Source organism: Periplaneta americana, chromosome 14 (assembly GCF_040183065.1).
Source record: "Periplaneta americana isolate PAMFEO1 chromosome 14, P.americana_PAMFEO1_priV1, whole genome shotgun sequence".
In the NCBI taxonomy this organism is placed as follows: domain Eukaryota; kingdom Metazoa; phylum Arthropoda; class Insecta; order Blattodea; family Blattidae; genus Periplaneta; species Periplaneta americana.
In genome coordinates, this window is record NC_091130.1 from 127820380 (window position 1) to 127838773 (window position 18394).

At 33.9% G+C, this 18394-nt stretch overlaps 1 protein-coding gene across 3 annotated transcripts in view; it reads left to right on the plus strand.

Annotated features, from left to right (window-relative positions):
- Window positions 1-18394, plus strand: part of fz2 (frizzled 2) — a 424525-nt gene that overhangs the window by 282243 nt on the left and 123888 nt on the right. The window contains exon 1 of one of the 3 annotated variants that reach the window (XM_069846044.1): window positions 7793-8045. The exons of the other annotated variants lie outside the window; for them this stretch is intronic. The gene's annotated coding sequence lies outside the window, so the exon portion shown is untranslated. Of the gene's footprint in view, window positions 1-7792; window positions 8046-18394 lie in introns of those variants that run through there. 3 annotated transcript variants of the gene reach the window in all.

The following is an 18394-nucleotide window of genomic DNA, read 5'->3' on the forward strand; positions in this document are numbered from 1 at the left end:
ACTACCCTAGCATTTGTTTCTCTGTTTTTCAACATTTCAAACTGCACTGGTCTGGACGTCAAAAATATATATAAAATTACAAACCACTCCAGTCGATGCACAGCACTTTCAAATATAACTCGCATTGGCATTCAAGAACAAGAATTAATAAAAAACACTGATCATACCTATGCATCTTCTGAAATCCGATTTACAAATAAATGAAGAGCACCATTCGGAAATCCTGAATAAGTTGAATACACCATGTAGGTCTAAATCAACGAGTTCCACTTCTATTATGCACACGTCCAATATAACATCAATTGAATCACCAACCACATTCAAATTTGAAAATTGTACATTCAATAATTATTCCTTTTAAAATTATTCATTCGGAAATTTTGAATAAGTTGAATACACAATGTAGGCCTAAATCAACGAGTTCCACTTCTATTACGCACACGTCCAATATAACATCAATTGAACCACCAACCACATTCAAATTTGAAAATTGTACATTCAATAATTATTCATTTTAAAATTATTCATGTTTATTTTTTATGTCATCGTCGTTAATTAAAACTTTTCTAACATTTGTGTATATTAGGTTATGTTATAGCTTCTGCTCTGAGAGGATAAAAAGAACTTCTGCTATATGATATTATGGATAGTCACGTATCAGAGAGTGTTTAATATTAAGATTTATTGAATAGTAATCATTACAGTGTCTGTATAAAGACACTACTGCCATCTAGCATGCATCTAGCGTAATGTTGAGATGGTACAATAATACATTTGAAGACAGTTGTATTTTCGTAAGTCAATTAATATTTTATTGTATTGGAGTACTTCGTTACTTCTAATTTTTATATACTTTCTTCTAATCGTGTAATAGTCAATTAAATCCCACTCGAGTTTTGATTTTCTCTAGATAAATCAAAACGTCTAGTGAGATTACTGTTGATAAAATGCATATGTTTTCACATTAGCTTAATACGCGTACATCAACTAGCGAAGTAATTACGTATATTGCACAATTTAATCGTATGTAAGTTATTTTAATGAAAATTGAATAACCTTAACTCATGTTTGCATATACATGGCCGTCTTCCAAGAGACATGTTAATGCTAAACAGAAACGGTTTTCATTATAAATGAAAATGAAATGGGCTTTATTGTGCCAAGTCACATTCAATGGAAATACCGAGATTAGAGATGGTATATCACGTCTTCGTTGCGACCCCACCCTATGAACTATGAACGAGGACTCATCGGCAAGTTTGAATGCCAGTTGTATTAGCTAATACAACAGATTTTTAGCTTCAGAACACTAGCCAATTACAGAAATGATACTTCTGAATAGTTCATTCTCTATTTTGTAATATTCTTCTACTCTTAAAACTAAAGAAAAAAGTCGCTTTACATACAACTTCAAATTAATGTAACTCAGAAAATATTGAGAACAGGACCCATGTTTTAATGACTTTTTTTGCTCAAAATGTCTTTGGAAATTTGCTCCATAAGTTTACCCATTATAGGGGAGACTCGTCCAATTTGGCAATATTTGTATCTTAACACAGTTTGTAGTTACATCAGCGAATAGGGATTATAAAGAATGGACACTTCGCGTCGGTACCTTTGATGTAGCCGGACTGATTTCAATGACCGTCAAGCCAGCTACAGCGTCAGATTCTGCTTTCTCCCTAGAGTTGGCGCTGACATCACACCAGCTAGCAGTCGACACAGCGGAAATATAACACATACAATTAATACAGCTAGGTACATTATGTACTCAAATAAAATTAATTGGGTCCATAAAATAATAAATCCTTCATTAACTGCAATGTCTAGACTCTAGAGTTCCTTTATAATGAGAGTTGAGACGTTGACCCCAACAACAATTAAAATATGTAATGATTTGATAGCGCTGAAAATGGAATAACAAAACTCTTACGAGAAGTAAAACCATATACCTATATTATATTATTATACAAATATTAAACGAATTCGATCCTTAATTGTATAATGTATTATATTATTTTATAATATAATGTATTATATCTGAAAAATAAAATATTATTATTACAACTAGTTTGTCACTGAGAAATGAGGAAAAGCTGTTAACTTGAATTTATTTGAAGCAAAGCGTTACTGGATTATGCAATAAGGTAGGCGATGTTTGGATCCTGTGTCTCAACTCTATTCTCAATTATTATCTTAGCGTATGCTCGATTACACTACCTCTAGAGCTTGAAAGTGGAACTAACCGCTGGCGCACAGAGAAACAAAACACAGGAAAATTCGCTCAGTGTCCATTCTTTATAATCCCTGTTCGCTGGTTACATATTCTGAAATTAAATATTCCTCTATTATGGAATGTGTTTAAACATTAAATCTCAATAAACCTTTGAAAGAAAATTCTACAAATCTAAATTACTTTACACATAACACACTAATAAATAACAAATGACATGTTTCCAGATTTGGTACTTCATCAGGATAAATTGGCAATAGTACAGGGGTAATTTGGCAATAGGATTAAAAATAAATTTTTGAAAATAAAACAGTGGTACAAGATTTATAAGACTTAATTTACTGGGACAAGAAGTCATTAAACATAAAAAAGAATTGAATGCATTTTTCCGACCACTCTTATTAACTATATTGAAGGGTTGTCTTCGAATTTCTTTTTCCGATAGCCCAAACCCAAGTTCTTGCATTTTGATTACATATGTCACCAGTTTTTGATCTTCCTCAACGGTTAGAGCTATGGGTCTTCCTTTCTTGGGAATGACGTCATCGGGTCCTGAGGATGCATACTGAAACCTCTTTAAGTTGTTAAAGGGCACATTGTACTTCTTAGAAGCCTTATAAGTCGATGATCTATTTTTCAAAACACTCCCAACCGCAGCCCGCAAATCATCTTTGGAATATTTTTCAGAATAATGTCCTCGTTCCCCTGGCATATCTGCAACACACCACACACAGTGCTGCATTGAAGACTGTAAAAATCCCTCATACGTCCCTACTCTTAAATTTTACCATCGAGTACACATTCATGTTCAAAGAGAGCAGCAATATATCACTATAAAGGAAAATGGCTAATTCACACTACCCTGGAGAAGACATTTTTTTTGCTAAGAAGAACATAAAATGAGCTAAGGGCTGATGAGTTATTGACAGAAAATATTAATTATATAAATGGCTTACCTTATAATATGGAATCTCATCTTTTGATATATAATGCACAAACATATGTAGGTAATGAAAAACACTTTCTTTCAGTCTTTGTGTACACACGTCCACACAATCACCACGTTCACAGGGAGTATTCAACACTTCTTTCTATTATGTATGTATGTATGTATGTATGTATATATGTATGTATGTATGTATTTATTTATTTACACTGCAAGTGGGCATGCACCCGGTGGCAGTGGTATACACAATATAAACAATACACAATAAAGAAATGATTAGCAATACACAATAAATTTACAGTACACAATACAATTATACAATACACAATAGGCCTACAATTTTATACACAATACAATAAGAATACACAATATAATTTAACACAATAATAACAAAAACATTACAACCTACATTATTATGTATAGGTCCTACATAAGTTTCAATAGTCTTTCACTTTACTCTCATCTCACTCACTGTAGTGGCACTATGACGCATTTCACTGACACTTTAGCACACATTTCACTGACACTATAGAACACATTTCATTGACGCTATAAATTATCACTGATCGGAACTATTCACTGCACTGTAAAACCATAACTTCACTGACTCACCTCGCTTCACTGATACAACAGTTCAAATAAGTCAAATAATTACACCCTTATGCATACTTATAAACAGAACTACATTTAAACTAAACATTTCTAGCCTAAGACCCTCTTACACGCTATTTTTAAATAATTTACAATTCAAACCAAGGAAGTAACTCGTCAGGCTAAATAAATACATGTCACCTTAAAAAAAATAAATGTTAAATGTCGCCTTAATTTTAATTTGCACTTTATACACAACTTTTTAAATTATTCTTGAATCTCCTTAAGGAAGGACAGCCCTCAAAGACCGCTGCAGGTAGGTCATTCCAATCATTTATAGTTCTATTTAAAAATGAGAATTTACCTACATCCGTTTTCTGTTTCCTACATTTGATTTTAAAATCATGATCGTTTCTACCATAGTACGTTGGCTTTTCTAACCGAGCCGTTATGTCTACCCATGCTTTCTCACCTAGATGTGCTCTATACAATGATGTTATTCTAGTTTTCCTACGTCTGTTTTCCAAAGTTTCCCATTTAAGTTCTTTTATCGTATCGTTTCCATCTTCTTCGTATCGTTTCCATCTTCTCAATATTAGTAACAATATGTGCCACTTTAATGCGCGGATTCGAATGAAACTAAAACTAAAAGTACACTCAGATGTTCCACTCTATGATCGTGTCATTGAACTTCTTAAAACTCTGGAGGAAATTTGGCAATAAAAGAAATACAGGAATATTGCCAAATTTCCCATATTGCTAAATTTGCCGAGTTTCCCCTACGTCAAAATTACGTACGATAGCATTCTTACGTAAATGCTAATAGTACGCAACAGCAAAAGACGCCTCTATGAAGATAGGCTTTAAACCACATTACATCACTGTATGAAGAGGTAATGATACTTCCCTTACTTGAACAAGCTCTTGGCTGTCCATTACAATGATAGTCACACGTCCGCCTCTCAATATTCCTACAAGTTTTTATGCCGTACACTGTTTATTTTCTTGCGATGACTTCAATATTTATGTCCACATTGTGTAAATATGTATTTTCCAATTAAGTTCTACAATTACAAATTACACTTTAATCATATATTTTGTTTTCGTATTTTTAGTGATACGTCATATTTTTGACACCACGCGCTTTTATTTTCGTACAGTGTAAACTGTACGCACACATAGAATGTGTAAACAAGCAGCAGTTAAATGTCCTTCACTTAACAACATATTTACTCGTGTAAATTTTGTTGCCTCACATTTGACACTGCGTTTCCAAAGTAAACACTCAGTCCACACTCGTTGGAGTCCTATAATACTCCTTATTAATGACGCAACAAGCTCTAGGGTGTTGCTACCACCGGAACAGACACTGCAGTTATATCACCTATACACCGTAACTGACTTTAATGATGGGTTATGCTACTTTTACCTATGTATGCTGTTCTCATTAATAAATAATTGAGCTCGTAGGAAACTGTAACTTCTGGCAAAATAACAGCGAATATTCAAAATGTCGTTGTCAGTACCATCACCATTATTCACACTACGAATTAAGCACATTGATCTGTTCCGGTGGCAAGTAATTTCTATTTTTAATTAATTCTCAACGTTTAGCTGGCTACCCAAAGTACTTTACCGTGTAGGTTATGTTTGTAGTTGTGAAGAGTTTTCTTATTATTAAAATCGTAATTTTAAACAGTTTAAAACAACTACCCTTGTCAACTACCACAATCATTCATGCGGCTTTCGAAATACATTTTTTGTTATTGGTTGATTTTAAATTATTCGATTTCTCCGCTCTCTGCTGGCAGTAAAACGTAACACACAGAATTATCGATAATTCTATATCACTTCCCTCTGCTAGATAAGAAAGAAACAAATGACATATTCAAAAAATATCGATAGAATGGTCAGTAAATTCAAGTATAATATATAATATAGATATTTAGGCAACTTTTAGGCATTTATAAGCAAATAGGCACTTACTAGTGAAATAGGCAATTATAGGCACTATAGAATTCGCATATAATACTCACAGTGTCTTAAAATGGATATGTAACCTAAAATCTTCCGCCTTCAGGTTAAGGATTAAAATAGGCATATAGGCATAAATCCGCAGCTTAGTCATAGTCTACCGTGGGAGAGGTGTAGACGGCTGTCACACACTGGTTCCGATCCCTGGGGCCTGTTTCTCAAAACTCACGGACTAGTAATACTAGTCTGTACAGTAGTAATATTAGTATATTTTACAAGTCTGTGTTTCTAGAAACTACAAGGGTAAAGTAGTAGTTATCAGTTCACAGACTAGTAATATTGGTCGATTTCACCAGTTCATAACTGATTCTGTTTCTCAAAATGCTAATCTAGTTGACTATACTAGTATTTAACAGGAATATTCCTACAAGACTCTAAAGACTGGTGATTTCTATATTATCAGTTACCAGTGGCAATCTTTCTCAGATAATCAAAACAAAATATTGTAGTTATTTTTTTAACAAATGTGGTTTAGTGATTTCGATTGAAGTAGTAAAGAAGTTGTTGTGAGAAGAGCTAAAACTATATCGAGAAAGAACAATTATTATTCCTTTACGGGAGCATTGTTTAAATATAATGAACGGTTTAAATAAAGTCCTGAAAAGCTTGGAGAGTTGTTAAATATAGTGGGACCTGCCATAACAAGACAAACAAATAGAAGTCATGCATTATCAACAAAGCTTCAAATACAGATTGCTCTACAAATCGGGATGTTGATTATTTTCCAATGCCATCTGGTTTTTCTGTCCTAGACCAGCAACACATGCAGAATTTTTTTCCTAATAATCTAATACCAATTCATCAACTGCAGTAATTTTTGCTGGTTTTCCTCCTCCACTGCCAGTTCTTCTGACATTGTCAACTTTAGCCTACAAATTAAATACAAAACGACACTAATTTATGAATAGATCAAACGTGAAACTGAAAAAAAAAAAAATATCGAATTTTTCAAGTCATAAGTGGCATCCATGTCGCCAGTAGACTCACTTGCCACATAATGTGTTCATATTATGATACTGTGAACTTGAATTGGTACTCGTCAAAGTTGCTTTCTTAATGTTGGGCCAATAAGTGTCCCTAACGTATGCATAATCTTTGTTCTGAAGTATCAGTTCCATAGCCTCACTTATTACAAATTTTTTTGTCCAGTCGTTTACTTTATCATTTTTGTTATTATGCTTGAAAACGCACTGAATGATATATCCTTTGAGTCAGTAATCATATTGAGTATAGTTAATTTGCTTTCAATTGATGGAATTTCAAGAATAGAGAGAAGTAAGAACCAAAACACAAACAACTTAGCCTCTAAACTCAAATAGGTTAACAATATCTACCAATGGGTATAAACAAATGAACCCAATCAGCTGACTAGTGAAAGAGATCATGTGACTAGTGAAAAATTGTCACAAGTTACTAGACTGGTAAAATAGATTGAGAAACAGATCTACTAGAGCTGGTGAAATATACTCTGGTAACTAGTAACTGGTGAACTACTAAACTAGTATTTTTGAGAAACAGGCCCCAGGCGGCAGACTTCTACGACACAAGGATACAAAAGTTGTGTATATCCCTGGCCAATGTGATAATTTGAATTGAACGCGCGTTTCGTGGCACACTGGTTGCGGAACACTGCATGGGTGTATTAAGATTCATAATCAGAAACAAGAATACAATTTCAGGACAAGACAAAAAAAACATATTTCATTCACTTTCGTCGAGGGCTTTTCCTCTGATAGAAGAAAGTGTAACAACGCTACTTCTCTAAAGGATTTGTCATCTCAGAAAATAAAAAAGTAGAAATGGTGTGACAAGCTACAAAAGATCGCGTCACAGAGTTTGGCTAGCATCCCCCTACTTGTCTCCCATTTCCTTTCCCTTCCACACGGAGCAAGCAGGCTCAGCCAGCAGACTTCAACAGTTTCACGGTTGCTTCCCAACACAGCGGAGGTAGGAAGAAGAAACTCGCTAACAACTCGTGTTAACTGGCCGTAAAACTGTCAGTTAGCCAGTTAAGTACCCGGGCTCCTGTAGTGTTAATAAAGAAGGAGAGGGAGGCATGCGTTTACATAAGCGCGTCGTTGTTGCCTCCTTCATTATATATTAGAATATCAACATTATCGTTTTTACTGCTTTGTAACAGGACAGATGTTATCACGAGTATGTGTGTGCGGGTCACAGGATATTAATTACTTACAGTTCTCTTTCGCTATTGGATTGTGCACGAACACCAGCAGCACAGAGGTAAGACCACAAGTGTAAAAGTATTAAGTTGTAAAATTTCGTCGTTGTTCCTGCAATAACTCCTATGTACAAAATATAAAAGTTTTCAGTAGGAAGAAAAAACACATTTATTCATCCTACGGCAGCCGTACATAGGAGACTGTGAATTCTTACATTTTCGAAACAAACAAATATAATTAAAGCCGGTTCACAATAAACCGGGAACGAGAATCGGAACGGAAACGAAAACGGTAAAATTGTTAAAATGTGTACATTTAAATGTGAGCATTCACAATTAACGAAAAGCTTGCCGGAGCCCGGGATCGGGAACGGAGAGTTGGCCAAGTTTCAACTTTGGCGTTCACGTTTCCGATCACAGCCCACTAACTTCATTCTATTGCCATCTAAATGCTATTTTGTCGTCGTATATTTTGTAGCAAGAAGACCGTGACATAACCTATGCATTATTTTGTTCTGTGCTGTGCATCATGGAGCAAGTTTTATTTGATAAGATTCTAATATTGAGTGTTGAGGAAAATCCTCACGTTTACGATAAGCGGCGCGCCTCGTATAAAGATGAGAAAATGAAGGAGAATACGTGGCTTCCAATAGCTGCATCTTGGAACACCGATCGTAAGTGAATCATATTTTATTACTGTATTGGTTGTATGACACACTACATATTCATACTTCAATTCAATAACTACTGTTGTGTTCAGTTTTGTTCTATTACAAATGTTTCTCCTCTAATTATTTTACGTTATGGTAGACTTAAAATAGGTTGTGATAATAAAGATGCATGTGCATATTTATAGTACCGTACCTAATGAAATGTTTCAGTTGAAATTTCGAAGTTGGTTAACCTATGTTTATGATGGCTGCCTTGTACTCATGAGAGAACGCCATTGGTCAATTATACACAAATAACATCAGAATGCGTAATATCGACTTTACATATCGTTATTCACATGCATATCGATATGCATAGTCGTCTACATTCTCGGGTTATTGTGAATCAAAAATTTTCATATTCACGTCCTCTGTTTCTCGTTTTCATTCTGATTCTCGTTCCCGGTTTATTGTGAACCAGCCTTTACTAGGGCTAGAATTTTGATGATATTGCATCTTTTTTCCGGATGTCCCTTTTTTTCTAGTAAGCCAGAAACATAGCTGCTTTCGTATTTATATGTTATGTGGTAAATTGAGTGTTTTAAGACATATTTGTTAGGGCATTTTTTTGCCTGTTTCAACTCATAAGAGCATTTTTTGTTTTATTCGGTCATTTTTGAGGCATTTTCATTTAATTTTGGCAATAAATCCCAATTATTAATGTAAAATAATGTTTATTTCCTTTATATTTTCTCTACATATTTTGTCCTTTAATACCCATTTATTTTGTATAATATTTTAATCGTTTTTATATTTTGTATAATATTTTAACCGTTTTTCTATGCAAATATTGCCATTTTAACATAGTACACCCCATGTAATGTATCAGTCCAACCACCCCTTCAATATACCTGCTAGTTCTGGATAAGAGTGGCCTTGTGGTGGACTACATGGAAACTAAATCAAGTAAAATAATTAATTAAAGTGTACTGCTTAGAAAAATTATGTAAAATTAAATAAACTTAAATGTTGGTACTAGAATTTAATTTAATTACTAGTCTAAATATTAAGTAGTACAAAACCTCTTTTCCTACTAAGCCAATTATGTAAGATGAATTTTTAGAACATTTTAAGGGCATTTTTTTAAGATTTTTAGGTCATAAGTGCATTGTTTTAGGACATTTTTCATTATTTATAGGGCATCAAAATCCTAGCCCTAATAATTATGTATAGGAGATTTTATTATTTGCTGTATCACTATTTAAGTTATTTAATAGAGCAAAAATCTGAAAATCGATAAATATGTCACATAGGAGTTATTGCAGGAACAACGACGGTTTACTATTCATATATCGAATCATGAATATCATAACTTTATACTGTGGGTGTATTGCCAGATATATACAAATCGTTGCACGGTGAACCAATTCTCAATATGTATAAAAATTGATAGTGTTTTACCACTCAATAAAAAAAGAGTTCAAACTGCCTTTTGTTTTCAACCTGTGGAGAAGGACGGTGGAAAGACGAAATATTCTTTATCCGATGTCCATTCAGTTTCATAAAAATCGTAAGTACTTTGTAATAGGGAAAGTCTGGACTTCGTTTTCTGGCTATGCTATTTAGAATGCGCAGGGATGAGTATTTATGGAGATCGCGAAAATCACGACATAATAGATATACAATAGATTTTTAGTAATCTTTATGAATTAAGTGATTCTGATTAATAATATACGGATAAAACAATCGCGAAATAGAGTTCTAATAGCGAAATATGAACATATTAGCGAATTATTACTATTGTGTCGTTTTATTGCGAATTTCATATTCTGAGTTTTTTTTTTCGGGTCTCTTTTGACTTGAATTTCGACGTTGTTCCTGCAATAACTCCTATGTGACATATTTATCGATTTTAAGATTTTTGCTCTTTTAAATAACTTAATTAGGATGATACAGTAAATATTAAAATCTCCTATATGTATTTGTTTCGAAAATGTAAGAATTCACAGCCTCCTATGTACGGCTGCTATAGGATGAATAAACGTGTTTTTTCTTCCTACTGAAAAATTTTATATTTTGTACATAGGAGTTATTGCAGGAACAATGACGATTTGCTATATATTTTTATTTTTTTAGTTGGTTATTTAACGACGCTGTATAAACTAGTAGGTTATTTAGCGTCGATGAGATTGGTGATAGCGAGATGGTATTTGGCGAGATGAGGCCGAGGATTCGCCACAGATTACCTTGCATTCACATTATGATGGGGGAAAACCTCGGGAAAAACCCAACCAGGTAATCAGCCCAAGCGGGGATCGAACCCGCGCCCGAACGCAACTTCAGACCGGCAGGCAAGCTCCTTAACCGACTGAGCCACGCCGGTGGCTTTTTGTTATATATCCAAGTAGACTACATTACATAGTAGCCTATTCCAGGTGTTCTGATTACATTAGGGAACTCAAAAGACGAAGAATTCAACATTTCACTAATAATTTGAAAGTGTTAATTTGAGGGCTGTAAGTTTTTTTCGTTTTTAATGAATGTGTGTTAAATACAGTCTCAATCCAACAAGTACTGTCTATTGGCCTTGTACCAGAACAATCAGAATCCAACGGAGTTGTAATGTTAATTATTTGGAAAGTAATATTCATACTGACTTACTACTCCAGTTACAAAATAATTGTATTGTCCAAAATTTCCATTAATCTCCGCTAAGAGTACAAATCAATCTCCAACAATCTCCGCCGACCCCAATGTTAAAAAACACAAATGATATAATTAATATCCATAAATACCTGCCCCTGGGAATGCAGCAACTCATATGAAATCGATGAAATTTTACATTGGATTATGAATACAATCGGCACTCTGGTTTTATTTAGACGCTCTCTCAAGTGTATTTTTCTTTCGGTAACACCTGTCACAAATGCCGCAGTGTTAAGCTTACTAATTATATGTGTAGTCCAAAGCTGTTCGTTGTGTCTAAAACGTTGTGTCAGTTAACATCGTCGTTGTCGTCCAACGGTCTTACTAATAAAAACTCTATATACAGACGTTTAACTGTCTTATACTTATACAATGAGTAGCTCGTTTATAAGTCGTGTGTAAATTCCTTACTAATAATCACTACATACGTCGTGTATAACAGTATAACTGTTACACAGCTACGTCATAGTTTCGTCATTACTTCGTTGCGAAAGGTAATAGAATATCTGAAGTTCTCTACTGGATCCGGTAGAGCGCTCTAATGTGGAGTGTTAAATATCGATTGTACAACTGGCTCTAATCGATTACCACACTACATTTTGGTCAAGGAGTACAAGCTACAGCAATATTATTCTAATAATTCTATGATCTTTGGTTTGTTCTTAAGTGGTTACAAGGTAAACATCATCATAAAATGACAGTCGATACGAACAGCTGTTAAAGGGGCGGCCATTTTTTCCCTATATACAACGCTTAAACAAGGGGTTTCGTGTATATAACTACTGCAAAGCAATTCCCATTATATAGTTACAGCCTGTTTATACGTCCATAGCTTATTCACGGTTTATTAGTAACGTTTTCTGTCTCAACTCTGCATAAGTCTCGTATAAAAATTATACACGGTTTATTAGTAAGACTGCAAGAGTTATAGCTGGATAAACCAGAAACGTATTCAAACTAGGTAATAGGCCTATGTGAAAGTCATCGAATGAGTAGGCCTAGTCTGTGAATATCATGTCATGGATTTTCTTCAATAAATTGGAAAATTTTAATTCGGCGATTATGTCTTCATTTCTAACATGGTCAATCATTCATTGCCCACAAATTCATTTCCCAATTTTATTTATTTATTTATTTGTTTATGTATGTATTTTATTTATATATTTATTCATTCATTCAGTCATTTGTTCACTTATTCATTCATTCATTCATGCTTCTAACTTGTCAGAATGTAACATGCTGATCTATACACTAATAACGCATTATTTTGGTAGTTTATTATAACGCTATAAATCGTTCACAATTGGCCTAATTCTGACACTAGTGCCAGAAAAGGTTACTTAGCAACTAGTATTCCTTGACATCATCACCGCCTTCACAACTCAATTTTATACAACGTACCTGTAATGGCTCGTCTCCACTATTAAACATTTAACAACAACATGTTAAATTTTAAATTGTTTACCGTTAACATCCCACCATGTTGATTGAACATGTTAATGCTAATTTCATTTAACACTTTGTCCACTCTGTTAAACATGTTAAACTTGACTTTCTTTGCGTAGTCCATCATAAACAATCTATGAGATGTAGGTAGTGTCTTATTTTCAAACCTTGGACAGTGGACTCAGATGATGATTTGGCTTTTGTAATTGCCTCTATTGTTTATTACAAGGCCTTGAAAAGGAAGAAAATGAGATTGTGGATGCGGCAATATCTTAGTAAAAGACACTATGCAGAAGACATTCTAAACGAGCTTAAAGTTGAAGATCGATTTGGATTCAAAAACTTGCTGAGAATGTCAGAACACGATTTTAACATAGTGCTGCAAAAATACTTCCTGTTACATCAAAGAAAGACACAATTTAAGAGCAACCATTTCATCTCAATTAAAAAAATTACAGCGCGATTGATTGACTATCATAGGACCTACGACATGATAGATGTTAAAGGAACGGGTAATATCGTATAATTATTCTTTCCGAAGTTTTACGAACGTTAATATACATCACCAAATACGACCATTACTTACGTCAACATAGCATTAACATTTAGCGTACGGCGAGAGTGCGAAAACTCTCTATTGTATTCTCGAGAACAATAAATAATAATTCCAGTTCTCTAAAACAGTCGGCCTTCTTTGTTTTGTCTCTGTATTCTTTTGCAGACACATCCCACAAACAAGGCCTTTCCATCAGTGCATTAATTTTATTCTAATGTATTTTCTTCCGTCCATTCCATTACTTCGAACAACTTACAGCCAACACCAAGGACCAATGATAGTAGGGCTATAAAAATGATCAAGATACGCGCCACAAAATCGGAAGATAGTTATTGCTATGGAAACTGTACGAACTTTGTCGAACTGTACCGACGCCGCACGAGCAAGTAAATTGACTTGACATGTTTTCCATTGCTGCTGGAAAACACCCCAACATGTTAAAAGTGTTAACTTCAACATACTCAGTCAACATGTTAAGTCAATTGAGACTTGAAATGTCCATATACATGTTAAATTCAACATGTTATATTTAACATGTTAAATATGTTTAATAGTGGAGATGAGCCTTAAGAAAGAGCCTCAAAATAACATTGTCTTAGAAACGGTTACTTAGCAACCATGCAATATATTACGTCATATCCAGTACTCATATCCTTAATACGTCATAACATTACATTTTGTAAATTTACAATAGTTCTTTTTACACATTTTAATGTTAGAATAGCATAAAAAGTTGTATGTAACATTTGTATAAAGTTTGTGCCATAATTACCAATATTATACACTAGTTAGCGTACATAAATTACTATTTCTAACGCAATATTTTTGTTGTACTATCCAATACAACATTTGGATATTATTAACTTATATATTTAAATAATTCAAATTACTCATACTTAGATGGTATCCCAGACATATACTGTAAAGGAAAATAGCTTAATTATTGTATCACCATCACCATCATCATCAATTTATTGTACGGATTAGGCCTCCTGGTCTGTTCTGGTTTCATAGAATTTTGTTTAGTTTTAAAAGTGTTCTCTCCAGCTTTTCTTAAGTCTGCCAACAGTTTGTTTCCCAATAGGTTTATAATCAAATTATACTGCAATGCATCTAATAATAATAATAATAATAATAATAATAATAATAATACCTACTAGGTCTCTTATTATGTCAATGTATTGTATTATTTATCAATAACGTATTTTACAACTATGTCATATTTGTCAATCATATTTACATAAAACAACGGAATTTTCTTAAAAAAATAATGTTTTCTTTTTAATCTTAGAAAAAGTGTAAAGGCTGTTCTATTTCATTTGTATTAAGACTATTTGTCTACTCGTACTTAAAAACAGTAAAACTAACAAGGAGAGGACAAGCTCTGTATATCACCGAATGAAATAAGATTGTGTGAGATGAAAGTACAAGAAGTACTGTTTAAAATCATACCTGGTATGGGTGGCCAATGACCCCTCGTTTTGGAAATATTGGCTATTGTTTGTGACATACTTCCGTTAGGTGCCTAATAGGGAAACATTAAACTGTGTAACAGCGTTGCTCACATGGTTGGTTGCTAAGTTGTTATCCAGGCAACCTGAGTTCTAATCCTAATGCCTTCTAATTTTTTAAAGCTTGATATCATAATCATCATCATCATTATTATTATTATTATTATTATTATTATTATATTTTCATTCATGTTGCAATATTTCTGTTTTTGTTTGTATATGACAAATTACCTCCTACTAAGCGCATTGGTCTCTATGCACATACAAATATTAAATAGTAAAAGTGCAATAATAATAATAATAATAATAATAATAATAATAATAATAATAATAATAATAATAATAATAATAATATCAAGCTTCAAAAAATGAGAAGGCATTAGCATTCGTACTCAGGTTGCCTGGATAACAACTCAGCATCCAACCATGTGAGCTACGCCGTTACACAGTCTAATGCTTTCCTATTAGGCATATAACGGAAATATGTCACAAACAATAGCCAATATTTCCAAAACGAGGGGTCATTGGCCACCCATACCAGGTATGACTTTAAACAGTACGTCTTATACTTTCATCTCACATAATCTTATTTATTTCGGTAATATACAGAGCGTGTCCTCTCCTTATGAGTTAAATGTCAACCACTATGTTGTTAAGACATCTTCATACAGCAGCATAATTTATTCTAACCGTTATGATCTCGAATTCCATATTACTTTGTCGATAAGTAAGCGAAAGAACGTTTCACCGTGTACTTACACCGCTGTAACACAGTGTACTATGCTAATTCTGAAGATATTTTAACGAACATATCTTCCGAGTGGCGACGCAAGTCTTTTACCGACTACTGAAATATGTGTGACAGACGGAAAGGTTAGCCCGTTGCTAAATGTTGGATCAACGAGATATTTCCGTTGTCACACGTCTCCGCTTCAGTCGCTTCAGAGAAATTGGATGTGGAAAGCAATAAATAAAGCTGTAAATGTATTTACAGTTAAAGAATAAATTACATATATTCAATTTTAAAACCCACTTCATTATCACTAATGGGCGATTATTTTTCGTTCTGTGTGTAATGAACGACACGAAATACAGAAATATGACTGTTGTACTCGTATTTTACTTTAGACGAGTTTTCAATTAAAATTAAACGCGATATTGAAATACATTCACGCACACTGTAATCGTTAAATGATAAAATGTTCAGATTAAAATGTTAATGGTGCATTGTTGACGCAGTTGATCATAATGTGATAACTTTTACGTCAGTAGAGTACAATTTATATTAACATTTTGTACTGTATCAGACTTTGGAATTAACTTCATTGGTATGAATATCTCCGCTAATACGAGTAGAATTAGTTCCGAGGCATACAAATTTGACAAAGAAAAAACCAGAATTGACTTTTAGAATGAAAGCTACATAACTGCTAAGGGGTATTGATATAATATATTAGCCTTGGACCTAAGTTATAAGCAAAAGGGGTTACCTAGTATGTTTGATAAAGAGTTACTCATTTTTATAAGATAAAAAGTTTAGCCGATTCTTATTGTGAATTTAAAACTAAATTGTGTCAGAAAAAAGTTCAATTTTGATCAAATTTGGTATCGATCGGTGATGAAGTATTACCTATTTTTGAAAGATGTGTCCGGTGAGGAAATTATGCGGATATGATGGAAACGCTGAGCGATCACTGTTCTTCGTATGCCACCATTACATTCTGTTACAGCATTTAAGTGAGAAAGGAGGTAAAAGATGAACACCGTGTTGGAAGACCTGTTTCTGTGATCACTCCAGAAAGTTCATCGCTGTGGGGTAGAGTTTAGCATGTCTGGCCGTGAAACGAGAGGGTTCGGGTTCAAATCCTGGTTGGGACAAGTTACCTAGTTGAGATTTTTCCAGGGTTTTCCCTTCAATTACATTAAGAGCAAATGCTGGATAACTTTCTGCGCTGGATCCAGGACTCATTTCCCTGAATTATCTTCATTTCACTCAGACGCTACATAACCATCGCAGTTATATAATAAAGCGTCGTAAAATGAGCCAAATGACTCCAGAAGAGTGTATGACACGATTTTAGAGGATCGACAATTGGTCTCAAACGTATATCAGAAACTGAAAATTTTCTAATAACGTGACTCTTATATCTAGGGTGGCCAACTTCTGATCACAAAAATACTAGAGACTTGATCACGATTAGAAATGAACAAAAGTAACTGCCGCTCTCGCTCGCTGTGTTCGCGTTGCATTTGTCTTTCGAGTCTCGTCTCGTCATTCTCGTGCGCTTCGAGTCTCGCTCATCATTCTCGAAATAGCATTTGGTCGGCGTGGAAAGATTTCGTAACTTTGAATAACATACATCATTGAAATAAATAACATTAGAAATGTTTAACTGAGACAAAAAGATAAAACAAAACAGTATCGCAGTTATCAAAATGTTCTGGTTCTATTATCAGACATTACCTAAGGCAGAAAAAAAAAAACAATTCTCAAATAAATATGCATTTCTAAGAAACATACAACATAACACTAAATAAAGCGTTAATATATATTTTTTTTTTACTTGAGATTGTACACTTGATCTCAAACTTACGAAAAAGAAAAATTCTAGCCTTTAATAAGGGCATAATAATTATATAAGGATTGGGGAACGGATTATTATACACCGAAAGGTAGAGATGATGTTTCAAATAGGCTAATTGATTGTTTATACATATATAACAGTTGCCAAAACAGCTAAAAGTTTACTCTGGTCCGTGACGATTCAAGCCTCGACAATTCCCGAAGTCTTTACGTCAACGACGCGATGTAGTCAGTATTGTCGTGCGGATTTTAGTATTTTCGGGCGCTGTTAGTCTTGCTTTCTCTATCGTTATTCAACTCCAGTCACGATATATTTTAGCGCAATTTGTTTGGGGTGTGAAGCCAGGATTCATTGATGGAATGGTTTATATTAAATAGTATAAAACTGTATAATTATAATACAAATGTGAGTTAGGTCACAATATTAAGTACAGTAATATTTAAAAAAATGCATGTTTCTTAGTTTATACCATCGTCTGCATTTGTCAAAATTTGTAACATCTTATTGGAAATTGTACCACCAGGTAATCTTTATAACTACTCTCTCTAACATGTAAGACTATGTGTAGGTCTATCACAAAATGAGACAAAAATATATAATGAAATATTTCTATCTGACATTTTAAAAGTATTGTCGGACCATCGATCTATGCCCCTTCAGCGCTGTCGTCGTTCTTGGAAAAGTTAACGCCTCTACTCACCCCATTCCACCCGTTTCTCTCCCACTACGTCAAACAGCAGGCCACGAACCTTGCCGAATAGGGATGTTTCCAAACTTCCGTTAAACAGTGTCATGTCTCTTGAATATTGCTTATAATACTGTAAGGTTAATTATTACTTATTCATAATTTAATTTAAGTAGGTCTAATGACGCTGATTGACTTATGCAAAATGCTTTACTTGCTTAATAATATTTCTTTCACCAGTCCTTGCTACAGTATTCATGTTGAGTTGACAA